This window comes from Hypanus sabinus, chromosome 23 (assembly GCF_030144855.1).
Source record: "Hypanus sabinus isolate sHypSab1 chromosome 23, sHypSab1.hap1, whole genome shotgun sequence".
NCBI classification, from domain to species: Eukaryota; Metazoa; Chordata; class Chondrichthyes; order Myliobatiformes; family Dasyatidae; genus Hypanus; species Hypanus sabinus.
Window position 1 is genome coordinate 5095100 of NC_082728.1, and position 17904 is coordinate 5113003.

Below are 17904 nucleotides of genomic sequence, written 5' to 3' on the forward strand. Positions count from 1 at the left end.
AAAGCTATCTCTACCTCCCCACTCTCTCCACTTTCCACAGTCATCGCTCCCTCCCACACTTCCCTTCTCCGGTTTTCCCATCCCACTCTCTCCACTTTCCACAGTCATCGCTCCCTCCCACGCTTCCCTTCTCCGGTTTTCCCTCCCCACTAATCTCCACTTGCCCCTGCAAGTGGCCCAAGTGTTAAAACTGCCCATTTGCCTCCATTCAGGGCCCAAACAGTCCTTCCAGGTGAGGCAACACTTACTTCACTTGCGGATCTGCTGAGGTCACTGTGTCCAGTGCTTTCGATGCGACCTCCTCCACATTAGTGAGACCAGTTGTAAACTGGGGGGGCCACTTCGTCGAGCCCCTCCACTCCCACCGCCAAAATGGAACTTCTCGGGTGGCCAAATATTTTCATTCCAATTCTCATTCCCTTTCTGATGTGTCGGTCCACGGCCGCCTCTTGTGCCAAGATGAGGCCACCCTCGGGGTGGAGGAACAACACCTTGTATTCTGTCTGGGTAGCCTCCAACCTGATGGCATGAGCATCCATTTCTCAAACTTCTGGTAAAAACATGTTCTCTCTGCCTTCCCTCTTACCTCTTCTCACCTGCCTATCATCTCCCTTTCCCCTACAGTCCACTCTCCTCTCCTATCAGATTCCTTCATCTCCAGCCCTTGACCTTTCCCACCCACCTGACTTCACTGATCACCTTCCAGCCCCTCCTTTCCCTCCCGCCACCTTTTTATTCTGGCATTTTCCCCTCCCTTCTCTGTCCCGATGAAGGGTCTCAGCCCGAAATGTCGAGAGTTTATTAATTCCCAAAGATGCTGTCTGACCTACTGAGGTCCTCCAGCATTTTGTGTGTGTTACTCTGGATTTCCAGCATCTGCAAACTTTCTGCTGTTTAACCTTTTTATTCTAGTTTAATGAAATTAACTGATGTAATATTCAGCAAAGTTCAGTTTACTGTCCTACTCAGAAATCCACGCAATGAAAAGCTTGCTTGCAATAACATGGTGCAAGATATACAGCGTGATACAAGAAGCTGTTCGTAACGAGTTTCTGTGTTCTCCCTGTCACCAAGCGTGTTTCCTCCGGGTGCTCCGGTTTCCTCCCACTTTCCAAAGATGTGCAGATTGTGGGCGTGTTGTGTTGGTGCCGGAAGCCTGCTGACTCTCGCGGGCTGCCCCCAGCACATCCTCGGACTGTGTTGGTTGACACAAACAACACATTTCACTATGTGTTTTGATGTACATGATAATTGGTCTGAGTGGCGGGTTGGAGATACTCTCTGCCACAGGAGGTGTAAGTTGCTCCTTCCCTCCGCTAGCCTGCTGATCACCCTTAAAGAGGGTGTAATACCTGAGCCCCCGATCAGGGTCACAGGAAGCCATGAGAGCAGATGATGGATGGTCGTATGAGCAGCCAGTGCAAATCACAAGTCCTGGTTATGTGACCACCGATGCCAGGCAGACAATCTCTGAAGAGTATTGATAATGGCTAGGCTCACCCGACTTGTAAAGACACTGCCCAGGAGAAGTCAATGGCAAACCACTTCTGTAAAAGAAATTTGCCAAGAACAATCAAGGTCAAAGACCATGATCACCCACGTCATACGGTATGGCACATGATGATGTCATATGACATGCCACCTAATGATGACGTACAAAATAACACATAACAATGATGTCATATGACACAACATGATGTCATGCAACACAACACATAATTATGTTAATTGGTCTTGGGTGTAATTGAGTAGCACGGGCTTATTGAGCCTGAATAAAACAAATTATAAGCAACATTCACAAGAAAAACAAACATTGAACAGCATAGTTTATAAGAAAGAGTACAATAGAACTAAAAAGCTAGGTCTGTTTTAGTTCAAAATGGCTGTAGGGTTGTTTTATCAGCTGCCCTAATCTCGGAATCTTTAGAACCACTGACAGGGGATTAAACAGTTACTCAGATCTGCACGTAAGCAGTCCATTGCTTCCTTCGAGTAATAAGGTTAAGGTTTTGAGTTTAAATGAAACGTCTGCATGGGTTCAAAGTCATCACTTGGCCCCGATGGCTGTTGCCTTGTGTGTGGGCGTTGCAGAGGCGTTTATAAACACAAGAGACAGCAGATGCTGGAATCTGGATCAAACAATCTGCTGCAGGGACTGAGCGGGTCAGGCGGCAGCAGTAGAGGGGATGTGGAGTGATAGAGAGACTCCAGAGCAGAACACCGACTGCCTGCTCCCACCCTCACCCCAACCCACTGTGTTCCTCAAGCATTTCTGTGTCATCACAGCACTACCAAGATATAGGAGCAGAATTAGGCCATTTAGCCCATCAAGTCTGTTCTGCCATTTCATCATGGCTAATCCATTTCCCCCTCAGCCCCAACCTCCTGTTTTTTCCCCGTATCCCCTCATGCCCTGACTAATTGAGAATCTATCAAACTCTGCCTTAAATATACCCCATGACTTGTCCTCCACAGCCAACTGTAGCAACAAATTCCACAGATTCACCACCCTCTGGCTAAACAAATTCCTCCTCATCTCCGTTCTAAAAGGACACCCCTCTATTCTGAGGCTGTGTCCTCTGGTCTTAGACGCCCCCACCACAGGAAAATCCTCCCCACATCCACTCTATCTGTGTCCTCTGGACCTAGACTCCCCCACTATAGGAAACATCCTATCCACATCCACTCTATCTGTGTCCTCTGGTCCTAGACTCTCCCACTATAGGAAACATCCTCTCCACATCCACTCTATCTGTGTCCTCTGGTCCTAGACTCCCCCACTACAGGAAACATCCTCTCCACATCCACTCTATCTGTGTCCCCTGGTCCCAGACTCCCCCACTATAGGAAACATCTTCCCCACATCCACTCTATCTGTGCGTTCTGGGCCCAGACTCCCCCACCACAGGAAACATCCTCTCCACATCCACTCTATCTGTATCCTCGGGTCCTAGACTCCCCCACTATAGGAAACATCCTCCCCACATCCACTCTATCCATGTCCTCTGGACCTAGACTCCCCCACTACAGGAAACATCCTCTCCACATCCACTCTATCTGTGTCCTCTGGTCCCAGACTCCCCCACTACAGGAAACATCCTCTCCACATCCACTCTATCTGTATCCTCTGGTCCCAGACTCCCCCACTACAGGAAACATCCTCTCCACATCCACTCTATCTGTGTCCTCTGGTCCCAGACTCCCCCACTACAGGAAACATCCTCTCCACATCCACTCTATCTGTGTCCTCTGGTCCTAGACTCCCCCACTACAGGAAACATCCTCTCCACATCCACTCTATCTGTGTCCTCTGGTCCCAGACTCCCCCAAGTCAGGAAACATCCTCCCCACATCCACTCTATCTGTGTCCTCTGGACCTAGACTCCCCACTATAGGAAACATCCTCTCCACATCCACTCTATCTGTGTCCTCTCGTCCTAGACTCCCCCACTACAGGAAACATCCTCTCCACATCCACTCTATCTGTATCCTCTGGTCCCAGACTCCCCCACTACAGGAAACATCCTTTCCACATCCACTCTATCTGTGTCCTCTGGTCCCAGACTCCCCCACTACAGGAAACATCCTCTCCACATCCACTCTATCTGTGTCCTCTGGTCCTAGACTCCCTCACTACAGGAAACATCCTCTCCACATCCACTCTATCTGTATCCTCTGGTCCCAGACTCCCCCACTACAGGAAACATCCTTTCCACATCCACTCTATCTGTGTCCTCTGGTCCCAGACTCCCCCACTACAGGAAACATCCTCTCCACATCCACTCTATCTGTGTCCTCTGGTCCTAGACCCCCACTACAGGAAACATCCTCTCCACATCCACTCTATCTGTGTCCTCTGGTCCCAGACTCCCCCACTACAGGAAACATCCTCTCCACATCCACTCTATCTGTATCCTCTGGTACCCATCTCAATCTCACACTTTTACCCAGCCTGGTTCATCACAGCACTGTCCGGGTCTGTGATTGAGAGCGGGTTGTAGAGCACTACAGCACAGAAATAGGCCCTTTGGCCCATCGAATCCAAACTGCACCCGGACCATAGTCCTCCATACCCCCCACCCATGTTCTTATCCAAATTTGTAAATGTTGCAGTCAGCCTTATGCCAACCCCTTGTGCTGGCAGCTCGTTCCACACTCTCACCACCCTCTGAGTGAAGTTCCTCCTCATGTTCCCCTTCAACATTTTACCTTTCACCCTTAACCCATGACCTCTAATTCTAGTCTCACTCCACCTCAGTGGAGAAAACCTGCTTGCATTCACCCTATCTACACCTCTCATAGCTTTGTACACCTCTATTGAATCTCCCCTCATTCTCCTGCACTCTAGGGGATAAAGTCAGAACCTATTCAACCTTTTCTGTAACTCAGGTCCTCGAGTCCTGGCAGCATCCTTGTGAATTTTCTCTAGACTCTTTCAATCTTAGTGATATCTCTCCTGTAGGCAGGTGACCAGAATTGCAAACAATACTCCGAATTTGGCCTCACCAGTGTCTTGTACAACTTCGATATGTAACCCTTACCCAACAGGCTGGTATATGTCTAGGGGGAAAAGGAGATCCAGCCACTCAACAACCCACCTCCCGTACACGCAGGTGCTGTGAGAATCGAGTTTTATGCCTCGCGCCCGCCAACAGTATCAAACCCACAACAAATACCGTTATGAAATACACTTTAAAGGGTTTACTAAAATTAAAAGAGTAGTAGGCAATACAATATATATATATATATATATACGAGCAGTCCAGCACACGTCCACCTTCCTCGGCCTCCTCCTCCCACCAAAAACCTGCGAAAACCCCTCCCCCAAGTTCCCAGCATCACAAGACACAATAACATTCCCCATTGATTAACAAATGAATACAATTACCGTATCAGCCATTCTAAAGTGAAACAACGGAGAGAGAAACACTTATCTGACAAAGAAGCATTCCTACTCGTAACAAACCAAAGAGGCCATTTTGAGTAACATACACAGGACATTGTACAGATATAACATCCAACTCTTGTACTCAGTGCTCTGATTTATGAATTCTGTTGTGGGTACTCAATGTGAGCCTTGCCAACGATGCCCACGGTACAAGAGCACTGGGCATTGGTGAGGTGGGGAGGGGCAGGCTGCCATACCTGTGCTGTAGAGGCCACTGGTGCAATAGGCAACTGTCTGCAGAGATTCATTTATTCTGTTCAGTTCATTATAAGGACGTTGAAGCTTTGGAGAGTGCACAGAGATTGGGGGGGGGGGGTGGGTGGCTATGATTCCAGCTGCAGATTGATATGATAATGGGACCAGACGTGATAACAGCTCGCACAGACTAGATGGGCTGAAGGGCGTGTTTTGTGCTGTACCGTTCTGCAGTTGCCCCACGTTAGAACAAAATGATAACACAGCGCGACAGTCTCCCATCAAAAACACAGATTCACCGTGTGCTTGGGGTCCACATCCATAGATCGCACAAAGTTGGTGGTCAAGAAGGCGTATGTTACTGGAGCACTGAGTTCAAGAGCCACGAGGTAATGTTGCAGCTCTTTAAAACCCTGGTTAGACCTCACTATTGGAATATTGTGTTCGGTCTCATTATAGGAAGGATGTAGAGGCTTTAGAGAGGGTGCAGAGGAGACTTACTGGGGCTTTTCCCCTTGGAGTGAAGCAGGGAAGAGAAGTGACTTGATAGAGGTGTAGAAGATAAGTGACATAGATCAAGTGGACAATCATTTCCTGGGGAGGCAATGACCATCACTGGAGGACTTCCACTTGAGGGGAGTGGAGGAGATGTCGGAGGTAGGTAGATAGTGCAATACAGGAACGATTACTGTAAGTCACAATAAGAAACATATTTTTGAAAATAAGTAGTGCAAGAAGAGAGCAAAATAGTGATCCAGCCACAAAGAAGAGAAACCCTAAACGCTGGAACTCTGAGCAACTCTGACAAAATGCAGGAGCAACGCAGATGCGGCCAGGCGGTGTCTAGGAAAAGAGTACAGTCGAAACTCTCAGCAGGACTCAAGGTAATGAGGCAATGTTCATGAGCTCAGCGTCCATTCAGAAATCAGATGGCGGGGTGGCGGGGGGAATGAAGCTATTCCTGAATCGTTGAGTGCATGTCTTCAGGCTTCTCCCTGATGAGAAGAGGGCAAGGCCCAAATGGTGAGGGCCCTTCACGATGGATGCTGCCTTCTTGCAACATTACCGTTGGAAGACGTCCCTGGTGGTGGGGAATCCAGTACCCATGATGGAGCTGGCTGAATCTGCAGCTTTTTCTGACATGCCCTCTTCTCACTAGGGAGAAGGTACGAAAGCCAGAAGATCCACACTCAGCGATTCAGGAACAGCCTCGTCCCCTCTGCCACCTGATTTCTGAACGGACATTGAACCCGTAAATGCTGCCTCGCTGCCTTTTTTTGCACTACTTATTTAATTTAATAGTTTTATATATTGATCAATCAACATCCAAGTACCTCCAAAGAGTGAGGCAGCTCCTAAAAAAAGCCAGCAGAATGGGAGAACAAGATCAGAGCCATCAACACATCCATCGGGTACCCCGCCACAATAGTGCGCTGGTGGAGGAACAAACGGGAAGCCACTGACTCTGTCCAAACTCCAACATCAAGCGACTGTTCACCCGCCGGACGGAAAGGACACTTGGACGTGTCAAGGCCACAGTCCTGGAAGAAGTGTGAAATATCCATGATATGTGAGGAAGATGGCCGCCAAGGACAGCCTGCTAGGGGGATACCTCAGACAGCAGGCAGGGGTCGTGGAAATGGAAGAGGGTGAACCAGAGGCCATGGCAGGACAAGCCACTGCACGGGATGTAGCATCACCAGGTATCAGAGGTGACTGACATGAGAGATTCCTACCTACGGCTGGAAATGGCAGGGCTGAGGGACAGCACAGAGACACTTCTCAGGGCTGCACCAGAACAGGCGCTGAACACAAAAGCAATAGAAGCTGATCTATCACACCAGACAGGACCCAAGAAGCAGACAGTGCACAGAATCACTGAAACCATCCAGCACGTAGCAGCAGGGTGTACGATGCAGGCAGGGACAGCACGCACAGAACAATCCCACCAAGTAGCAGGAATTGTGTACAGGAATATCTGCGCTGAGTATGGATTGGACACTCCCAGGTCCAAATGGGAATTATCTGAGGAGGCAGAGGAGAATGACAGAGCTGAGATCCTGTGGGATATCCAAATACAGACTGATAAGCAAGTACTGGCCAACCCACCAGACATTGTAATACTGGGCAAGGAACAGATGAAAGAAATAGTGTTAGATGTGGCAATCCTGAATGACAGGAACATCAGGAAAAAGAGTATACCAGGAGAAATACCGGGGCTTGAAAGAGCAGATAGAAAGGGTAGGAAGACTAAAACCAGAGATCCTGGTGGTGATAGGAGCACCTGGACTGGGAGAGTGGTCCCAACAAATCCCAGGAACAACATCTGAGATCTCGGTCCAGAAGAACGCACTACCAGGAACAATTCAGTTTTCTTTTTTTCCCTCTGTTATGTACCACATTGTGCTGCTGCTGCAACTTAACGAATTTTACGACATGTGCCGGTGATTAAGCTTGATTCTGTCTGCACTGATTTTGTTCATTTACAGACAGTCAAAAGAACACATCAGCGTGCACTGGATGAATCTCCAGTTGATAACTATCAATACTAATACAGGTTTAGAGTAATAGCATTGGTAGTGGTCTAATTTGTTCTGTATTTCCCTTAAATGCATAATTTATTACTCGGTTAAATTGTAGTTTGTCTTTTTTATACCTTTTTAACCATTTCAGCTAATTGGGGCAGCCACTTAATTGGGCATTGATCCCAATGTGTCCAAATTAACCAGAATCCACTGTACTTGGGGTTTATTTTCTTTCAGGAGCTTACAGATTCTGCAGCCAATCAAAATGCTCCCCTCTTGTACATCTGTAGAAATTTGCTACAGTCTTTGATGACATACCAATTTCCTCAGATTCCCAATGAAACATAGCCACTGGCGTGCCTTTCTCAGGAATCCATGAAAGCAGGGTTAGCTGAAAGTGTAAGTAAATTTATTATCAAAGTGTGTGTATGTCAGCACGTACAGCACCACCTCGAGGTTCATTGTCCTTTAGGTGCTTACAGTGTTACGGATTCAGCAACAATAAATATATAAGTGAGGCAGGGTTTTTTATAACAAATAAAATATTTATTTAACACTGAAAAACAAACCCCCAAAAAGTAAACCAACGACTAACACAACCGGAAATCAGCTGCTGTGCGGCAGCTTAAACAGTTTTTAAAGGAATAAAGCAAAACCAGTTCTTAAAGCGATGTTGCAAAAACAGTTCTTCAAAGTAGTGCTGCAAAAGTTCAAAATGCTTACAGTCCATTAAAGGAGAGACTTTTTAGTTGATTTAAATTCTCTTTCACGTCGTGTTGCTGCAGTTCCCAGTCAAGCTATACTTTTCCCGGAGAATTTACGAAGATGAAAATGAAATGGCTTAAAGGCACTGACCTTTCCTTGACAAAACTGTACCCAACCCTTTCTGCTATTATTCGCAGGGGTTACCATGGGGACAGCCAACAAATTCCTTCCGAATGTGGATCAAACAAGGTCGAACCTGTTTCACCGTCAAAATCGACTTTCCTCGATCTTTTAGCTCCCGAACTCTGATCTTCACTCTCCACTGATTTTTAACTGGCAGTGTTATAAAGAAACTGCCGGCACTGACCTTTTAATCTTTAGGCATTAAATAAAACTCCATCTTTCAACCAAACTGCATCATAATATTGGACCACGCAGTGGCATGGAGTCAAATTGGCAAATCCAGCCATGAACTGCCCCTTCTCACAGGGAGGGGTCCTCCATTTATACCCTGTGGGGAAAAAAACTCACATGCCCTCTACTGGCGGGAAAAGGACATCACTCCACCATCACAAGACCACTACCTTAAGTCCAGTATAGCTTCAACACCACTCTCACGTGACAAGTACAAGATACCCACGGGTACGTAACAACAGGAAAATAAAGAAATAGAATAGAATCTATGAAGAGCTGCATGTAAAGTACAAAAGAAGGCAAACTGCACAAACAAAATAAATGTTTGGATAACAGGACTTGTAGAGTTCTTGAACTTGGAGGCTAAAGGTTGTGGAATCAGTTCAGAGTTGTGGTGAGTGAATTTCAGTAGACTGATGGTTGAAGGGTAATAACTGTTCCTGAACCTGATGTTGTTTGATCCGAGGCTCCTGTACCACCTTCCTGGTGGCAGCAGTGAGAAGAGAGCACGGCCTGGGTGGTGGGGACCTGGATGATGGATGCTGCTTTCTTGTGGCACTGCTCCTTGTAAATGTGGGGAGGGTTTTACCTGTGGCGGATTGACTTGTGTCAACCACGTTCTGAAGTCTTTCCCCTTCCTGGTCATTGGTGTTTCCAAATCAGAGCATGATGCAACCAGCCGGGATAATTTATTTTTTTATTGAGATGCTGCCATAGCCAGCAACCCTTCATTTACACTGACAACGGCAGCGAAGGCGCTTCCTGGGAGGCGAGGAATGTCCTGTCGAAAGTTTAGGTTGCACTCTTCAAAATTTTGTAGAATGACAGACGTACTTTATTGATCCCGAGGCAAATTGGGTTTCGTTACAGTCGCACCAACCAAGAATAGTGTAGAAAATATAGCAATAAAAACCATAAATAATTAAATAATAATAATAGGTAAATTATGCCAAGTGGAAATAAGTCCAGGACCAGCCTATTGGCTCAGGGTGTCTGACACTCCGAGGGAGGAGTTGTAAAGTTTGATGGCCACAGGTAGGAATGACTTCCTATGAGAATTAGGAGTGGCCTTACTGGAATATTATCGTAATAACACACAGGAGCAGAATCTGGCCAATCGCCCCGTTGAGTCGACTCCACCATTCCACCACGGCTGATTTATCATCCCTCCAGCCTCTCCCCATAACCCTTGATGTCCTTACTAATCATGAACCCATCAACCTCTGCTTTAAACACACTCAGTTACTCAGGCTCCACAGCTGCCCGTGGCCATGAATTACAGATCCACCACCCTCTGGCTAAAGAAATTCCTCCTCATCGCTGGCTTCTGAATGGGTGAGGCATTTCCCTCTCGTCCTAGATTCTCCCACTACAGGAAACACCCTCTTCACACCCACTCCATCCAGACTTCTCAGTGTTTGATGGATTTCGATGGGATCCCCTCTCATTCTTTTAAACTCCAGTGAGTAAAGACCCAGAGCCATCAAACGCTCAGCATACATGAACCCTTCCATTGTCAGAATCATTTTCACGTTTAGATAGAAATGTTCCTGTTGAATGATAGGGCGGGTTTGGAGGGCCCCAGTTGTACCTGTGAGGTGTGCTGCCGATAGGTAGCTGCACGTGGGAAGTGAGTGACAGTGTGGTGAGCAGGGCTGGAAGAACTCAGCAGGCCAGGCAACATCTGCGGAGGGGAATAATCAGTCGACATTTCAGGCCGAGACCCCTCATCGAGACTGGAAGTGAAGGGGGCAAAAGCCAGGATAAGGTGGGGAGAGGGGAAGGGGTATAAACTGGCAGATGATTGGTGAGACCAGGGGAGGGGGATAGGTGGGAGAGGTAAAGGGCTGAAGAAGAAGAAGGAATCTGATCGACGAAAGTGGACTATACGAGGGAAGGAGCCAGAGGGAGGTGAGGGTGAACAGAATGGGAAAAGAGAGGAGAGAGGGCAGGAGGTATTACCAGAAGTTGGAGAAAACCAACAGTGTGGTAGCACAACACTTTACAATCAGACAACCCGGGTTCAGTGCCCACCACTGTAGGAGTTTGTACGTTCTCCCCGTGACCGTGTGGGTTTCCTCCCGGTGCTCTGGTTTCCTCCCACGTTCGAAAGGCGACCTGTTGAAGGGCCGGGATGGCCTTTTCCACGGCGTATCTCAATAAATACGCAAATCCCAACGTTCACGCCGTCAGCTGGGAGGCTGCCCAGACAGAATATGAGCTTTTGCTCCTCCATCCTGAGTTTGGCCTCATGATGACCGTAGGAGAGGCCATGGGCTCGCGTGTCAAGATCATTTACTGTCATTCTTCAGTGCGTGAGTAAGGTAGAACAAAGTGGCCGTTACTCCGGATCCCATGAATCGTTAACAACACCCAAAAAGCAGAACAAACTGCTAGGAATAAATATGAAAAAATTCTATAAAAGACAACATACGAGTAACTTTTTGAGTCTGGCCAGGCATACATAAGATCATCTTACATATGTCGACTGATTCATAATGTGAGGTGGGATGTTATGTTGAAGGTGTGTACGATATTGGTAAGGCCTAATTTGGCGTATTGTCTGAAATTCTGGTCATCTACCTGCAGGAACCATATCAATATGATTGAAAGAGTGCAAGGATGTTTCCAGGACTTGACCTGAGGGTAATGGTCTGGCTGCAAGTTGATGGGAGTAGGAAGATTAATAGATTGGCACAGGCTAGATGGGCCAAAGGGCCTGTTTCTGTGCTGTTGTTCGCGATAACTCAAAGTGCAGGTGACTGACAGGAAATGATAACATGACAAACACATGAGATGCTGGAGATCCAGTAACACACACAGAATACTGGAGGAACTCAGCAGGTCAGACAGTGTCTATGGTCAGAGTAACACACACAAAATACTGGAGGAACTCAGCAGGTCAGACAGTGTCTATGGTCAGAGTAACACACACAAAATGCTGGAGGAACTCAGCAGGTCAGACAGTGTCTATGGTCAGAGTAACACACACAAAATGCTGGAGGAACTCAGCAGGTCAGACAGTGTCTATGGTCAGAGTAACACACACAGAATGCTGGAGGAACTCAGCAGGTCAGACAGTGTCTATGGACAGAGTAACACACACAAAATGCTGGAGGAGCTCAGCAGGTCAGACAGTGTCTATGGTCAGAGTAACACACACAAAATGCTGGAGGAACTCAGCAGGTCAGACAGTGTCTATGGTCAGAGTAACACACAAAATGCTGGAGGAACTCAGCAGGTCAGACAGTGTCTATGGTCAGAGTAACACACACAAAATGCTGGAGGAACTCAGCAGGTCAGACAGTGTCTATGGTCAGAGTAACACACACAAAATGCTGGAGGAACTCAGCAGGTCAGACAGTGTCTATGGTCAGAGTAACACACACAAAATGCTGGAGGAACTCAGCAGGTCAGACCTCATCTTTCTTTCCAGCCCTGACGAGGAGCTGGAAATATCAACCGTTTACTCTTTTCCATAGACACTGTCTGACCTGCTGAGTTCCTCCAGCATTTTGTGTGTGTTACTCTTTTCCATAGACACTGTCTGACCTGCTGAGTTCCTCCAGCATTTTGTGTGTGTTACTCTGACCATAGACACTGTCTGACCTGCTGAGTTCCTCCAGCATTCTGTGTGTGTTACTCTGACCGTAGACACTGTCTGGCCTGCTGAGTTCCTCCAGCATTTTGTGTGTGTTTCAGGTGACAAAGTGACTCCGGGAAGGAAGAGCTCCGCTCGGTAGCAGCAGGTTGAAATACTCGAGACTTGCAGTCTCTGCGGACCACTTGTGCTTTTGATGGTGCCGCGTGGTGTGGCTGGATACGGTCCGTGGAAAGGCACCGTTCGCTGCCAGCAGTGGCTCACGTGGTTTACTAATCTGGGATGTGCTGGCTTCGCCCGGGTGCCTGTCATGTCAGGTGAATCATGTTTCAGCTCAGTTAATGAAAGCTGTGCTGACACTCACTCCCCTGTGTGGTGAAGAGTGAACGGTGCAGGGGCATGGCTGCTGGAATCTGTGTGCACTGACACAGCACCACATCTTCTGAGCGGACCCCTCACTTCACTTTCACGCAGGCGCTTGGCCTGACTGCGCTAGGATGCGAGCACTCTTCTAACCCGTGTTGTCTTCACTATAACAGCAGCTCCTCAGAGTGGTACAGGTCAAAAATGGGCCATTCGGCCCATCAGGTCTGCACTGACCAACAACCACCCACTTCATTCCCCCTCCACCTGGTCTCACCTGTCAGCTTCTAGCTTGACCTCTTTCCACTTTCCCCGCCCCCACCCCACCTTTTTATTCTGGCATCTCCCTCCTTCCTTTTCAGTCCTGATGAAGGGTCTCTGTCTGAAATGTTGACTGTTTATTCATCTCTATAGACACTGTCTGACCTGCTGAATTCCTCCAGCATTTTGTGTGTGTTACTCTGACCATAGACACTGTCTGACCTGCTGAGTTCCTCCAGCATTTTGTGTGTGTTACTCTGACCATAGACACTGTCTGACCTGCTGAGTTCCTCCAGGATTTTATGTGTGTTACTCTGACCATAGACACTGCCTGACCTGCTGAGCTCCTCCAGCATTTTGTGTGTGTTACTCTGACCATAGACACTGTCTGACCTGCTGAGTTCCTCCAGGATTTTATGTGTGTTACTCTGACCATAGACACTGTCTGACCTGCTGAGTTCCTCCGGCATTTTGTGTGTGTTACTCCGACCATAGACACTGCCTGACCTGCTGAGTTCCTCCAGCATTTTGTGTGTGTTTCTCTGACCATAGACACTGTCTGACCTGCTGAGTTCCTCCAGCATCTTGTGTGTGTTACTCTGACCATAGACACTGTCTGACCTGCTGAGTTCCTCCAGCATCTTGTGTGTGTTACTCTGACCATAGACACTGTCTGACCTGCTGAGTTCCTCCAGCATTTTGTGTGTGTTACTCTGACTATAGACACTGTCTGACCTGCTGAGTTCCTCCAGCATTTTGTGTGTGTTACTCTGTCCATAGACACTGTCTGACCTGCTGAGTTCCTCCGGCATTTTGTGTGTGTTACTCTGACCATAGACACTGTCTGACCTGCTGAGTTCCTCCAGCATTTTGTGTGTGTTACTCTGACCATAGACACTGTCTGACCTGCTGAGTTCCTCCAGCATTTTGTGTGTGTTACTCTGACCGTAGACACTGTCTGACCTGCTGAGTTCCTCCAGCGTTTTGTGTGTGTTACCATTTCATTTCCAAACAACTTCCTCCGCTCACCTCCACATATGTACGTCAAAATGTACAATAGAATACACGGTATTCATTAAATTCCATGGAGAGGGTGTACAGACTCCTCACCGATGATGTTGGGATTGGACTAAACGCTAACCACACTGCCACAGTGGAGCCCCCAACCCAGGTTTAATGTCATCTGACTGAACGTTTATGCAGCCAAATGGACCCACAGCACATCGCACACAACACAAAAAACAAAATATTACCACAAAAAAAATCAATAAAAATTAATTCAAAATGCACGTGAAGTGCGGCGCAGATGTAAACAGCTCTTTGTCCCAGTGTCGAGACCTCGGTTGTGGTGGCGTGTTCATTAGTCTCACAGCCGGGGGAAGGAACTGTTACCCAGCCTGGCAGTCCTGGTCCTGATGCTCCTGTGGGTCAGGGAGGTTGTGGGATGGGTGGCAGGATCCTCAGCACTGCTTCTGACACTTTGTGTACAACGCTGCCGATAAATGTCACACACTGCGGGGGGAGGGAGACCCCGATAATCTTCTCAGTGGCTTTTATGTCCCCTGTAGGAGGCATATGGTCCACATTGGGGGCAGCCCACAAGGGTCTTCACACGTTCCGCCAGCATAGCCTGCTCGCAATGGTCAGCGGAGCAAGACAACCCGTTTCCACCCACCCCCTCAACGCACAGACAGGCCTCCAACCTCAGGGGAGGCCATCTGCAGGGCTCTCCGATTCAGACCTCTGACCTCCAGAAACGCCAACCCCGGGTCCTCGATCTCACTCGCCAAGCTCGGGATTTTGACCTCCGGACTTCCCTGACTCACCAAATACAGGTTTGACCTTCTGACCTCGACTTACAGACTCACACTGCCCTTCAACGCCGGCAAGCTGAGCGTGGGCTCGGCCGCTGTATCACACCATCTGCGTAACAGCAGACCACCATCTGAGGGAAAGGGCCCGTTCTCCAGCAGAGGAGAGAACTCCTGGGTACATCCAAACCCAATGCTGGGTCCCCGAGCCAGCTATACCTGCCCAGATATTCCCCAGACAGGACAAGCCAACCAAAGTGAGGGTTCTCCTCCCGGGGCAAAGTCCCTGATATTGGGACCCAAGTTACACACAGACTCGAGGGGAGCAGAGGAAAAATCTAAACACAGGAGATTCTGGAAATCTTGAGCAACACACACAAGTTGCCGGAGGATCTGCCACTCGGATCAGTGAGCATGTCTTATGAAGATTGGTGAAGCAAGCTAGAGCTTTCCACTGGAGAGGAGGGAGGATTAGCGGTGTATTAGATGATAAGAGGCAGAGATTGAATGGGCAACCAGAGACCCTTACCCAGGATGGAATCAGCAAAAAGCAGAGGGTTTTGAGGTGACTGGAGGAAAGTTCAGGGGGATGTCAGAGATAGATCTTTTACACAGAGTTGTGGGTTTACAAAGCACCCTTCCAGGGATGGTAGGGTGTATGTGGGAGGGAAGGGTTAGATTGATGTTGGAGTAGATTAAAAGACGGACACAACGTCATGGACTGAAGGGTACTGTACTGTTTTATGTTCAAACTCAGCAGGTCAGGCAGCATCTATGGAGGGGAATAAATAGTCAATGTTTCAGTCTGAGGCCCTTCATCAGGACTGGAAAGGAACCGGGTAGAAACCAGAATAAGGGTGAGAGGGGAGCTAGAGTAGCCTGATTCTCTTTTTCCATTCCCCATTCTGTCTTCCCTCTCACCCCTTCTCCTCACCTGCCCGTCACCTCCTTCTGGTTCCCTCCTCCTTCCCTTTCTCCCATGGTCACCTCTCCTCTCCTATCAGATTCCTCCTTTAATCTTCCACCTATCACCCCCCAGCTCCTCACCTTATCCCCTCTCCCCCACCCACCCTCATTCCCCTCCCCCAGTCTCACCTATCACCTCCCAGCTCCTCACCTCATCCCCTCTCCCCATCCACCCTCATTCCCCTCCCCCAGTCTCACCTATCACCTCCCAACTCCTCACCTCATCCCCTCTCCCCATCCACCCTCATTCCCCTCCCCGTCTCACCTATCCACCTATCACCTCCCAGCCCCTCACCTTATCCCCTCTCCCCCACCCACCCTCATTCCCCTCCCCCAGTCTCACCTATCACCTCCCAGCTCCTTACCTCATCCCCTCTCCCCATCCACCCTCATTCCCCTCCCCCAGTTTCATCTATCACCTCCCAGCTCCTCACTTTATTCCCTCTCCTCCACCTGCTCACTGTCCCCCCCCCTCCCCTTCCCTAACCATCCCATCTTATGCTGATTCTTTCCTTTCCAGTTTTGATGAAGGGTGTCAGCCCAAAACATTGGCTGTTTATTCCTCTCCGTAGAAGCTGACTGAATTGTTGAGTTCCTCCAGCATTTTGTGTTTTTTTTTGCAGAGAAAAATGTTTGCATGAGCTCCAGAAGTCTCCACAAAATGTGTAACACTGCTACAGACTCTCAAAGATCCCCACCACTGAAACTTCAACCCAGCCCGAGACAGAAACAGAAGAAAGTTGTGTGTGTTTTGTCTTCACAAAGATTCGCAGTTGAATATTCAGGTCTTTTAAATTATAATGGAGAGTCTAGAACATAAACACTAACTGTGTCTCTGTGCAATTGTGAGGCCCTCTGGTGGTCAGGGTCGACCATGGATGATGCGTCCCAGCTGCCTGTGATACCCAAGCCAGGGCTGTATGGTGCGGAGAGCAGGCTGTTGTCTGTGTCGTGACTCCCCCTCTCCACGCAGCCGATGAATCCAAAGGAATGGCAAAGACTTGGCACCAGTGTCGCAGGAGTTCCCAATCATTGCTGGACTCAACATCGGACTGCTTTAGGGACTCCAGCCCTGGATTCTTCCCTCGGGGTTTACTTCCCCATGAGTGGGTACGGCCGCAAGGCAGAGGGGGTTTGAGATCAGAGTTGTCCTCCTCCTGGATGAGCTGCCATCCGTGGCTGACGAGCCCCATCTGCCCGAAGCGACTGGTTTGAAGGCGCCAGTGACCCGCCTTTGCCCCTTCTCCAGTCAGTAGAAATGCTTCTGTTGGGATTGGTAGCTAAGCCACACATGAAGGCCGGGAGCTGGACTTGGTTGTCAGGGGCTATTTGAGACACACGCCACTGGGAGCATTTAATAGATGGGAGCTTATCCCCACCTCCTCCCCTGGTTATAACAACAACCTTAAGGAACCAGCCTTTGTAACGATGCTCTCTGATCCTGGCATTTTCTGTTTTTATTTCCGATCTCTCGCGCCTGTCGATTTCTCTTTATTTAATTGGGTAGTTTGTTGTCTCCGGTTTGGACTGAGATTGTTGGTGTCTCGACCAAGCAGGAAGCCCCTTGAACAATTCTGACTGATTAAACCTGAAACATGTCAGAGGATTATAAATTCTGTACAAACCCACGTCAGCATGATCCTCTACAAAACTTCGCAGGTGTCGGAAAGCTGTCTTAAACTAATTCAGCTGTCAGGAATGTGAAGGGGACTGCTGGCAAGAGCTCGGTCACATTCCAGACCTGTAGATGGTGGAAAAGTTTAGCAAAGTTGGGAGGTTAGTCATTATTGATGTTCCATCTATAGTACTGATTCCTGGTAAATCTCCCGGAACAGTGCTGGTGAGAGACTTCAACAGTGACTGTGACAGTGGGCAAGGCAGCAAAGTGGTTGGTCTCGCACCATCAACCCACGTTCAGTTCCTGCCACTGGTCTGTAAGGAGTTCCTCCGGGTGCTCCGGTTTCTTCCCACTTTCCAAAGCCGGACAGTTCAGGGTTAGTAAGTCGTGGACGGTCCTCTGTTGGTGCCAGGAGTGCAGTGATGCTTGCGAGATAACCCCAGGACATCCTCGGGCTGTGTCAGTCGCTGACACAAACTGTATGTTTTGACGGATGT

At 48.6% G+C, this 17904-nt stretch overlaps 2 protein-coding genes across 3 annotated transcripts in view; one reads left to right on the forward strand and one right to left on the reverse strand.

The window, feature by feature from the left end:
• Positions 1–17904, forward strand: part of hlfa (HLF transcription factor, PAR bZIP family member a) — a 58337-nt gene that overhangs the window by 27235 nt on the left and 13198 nt on the right. The window lies entirely within an intron of this gene.
• LOC132379893 (uncharacterized) overlaps positions 5000–17904 on the reverse strand; it is a 45356-nt gene continuing 32451 nt past the window's right edge. Inside the window, exon 7 of the transcript XR_009507561.1 lies at positions 5000–9568. The gene's annotated coding sequence lies outside the window, so the exon portion shown is untranslated. The remainder of the gene's footprint in view (positions 9569–17904) is intronic.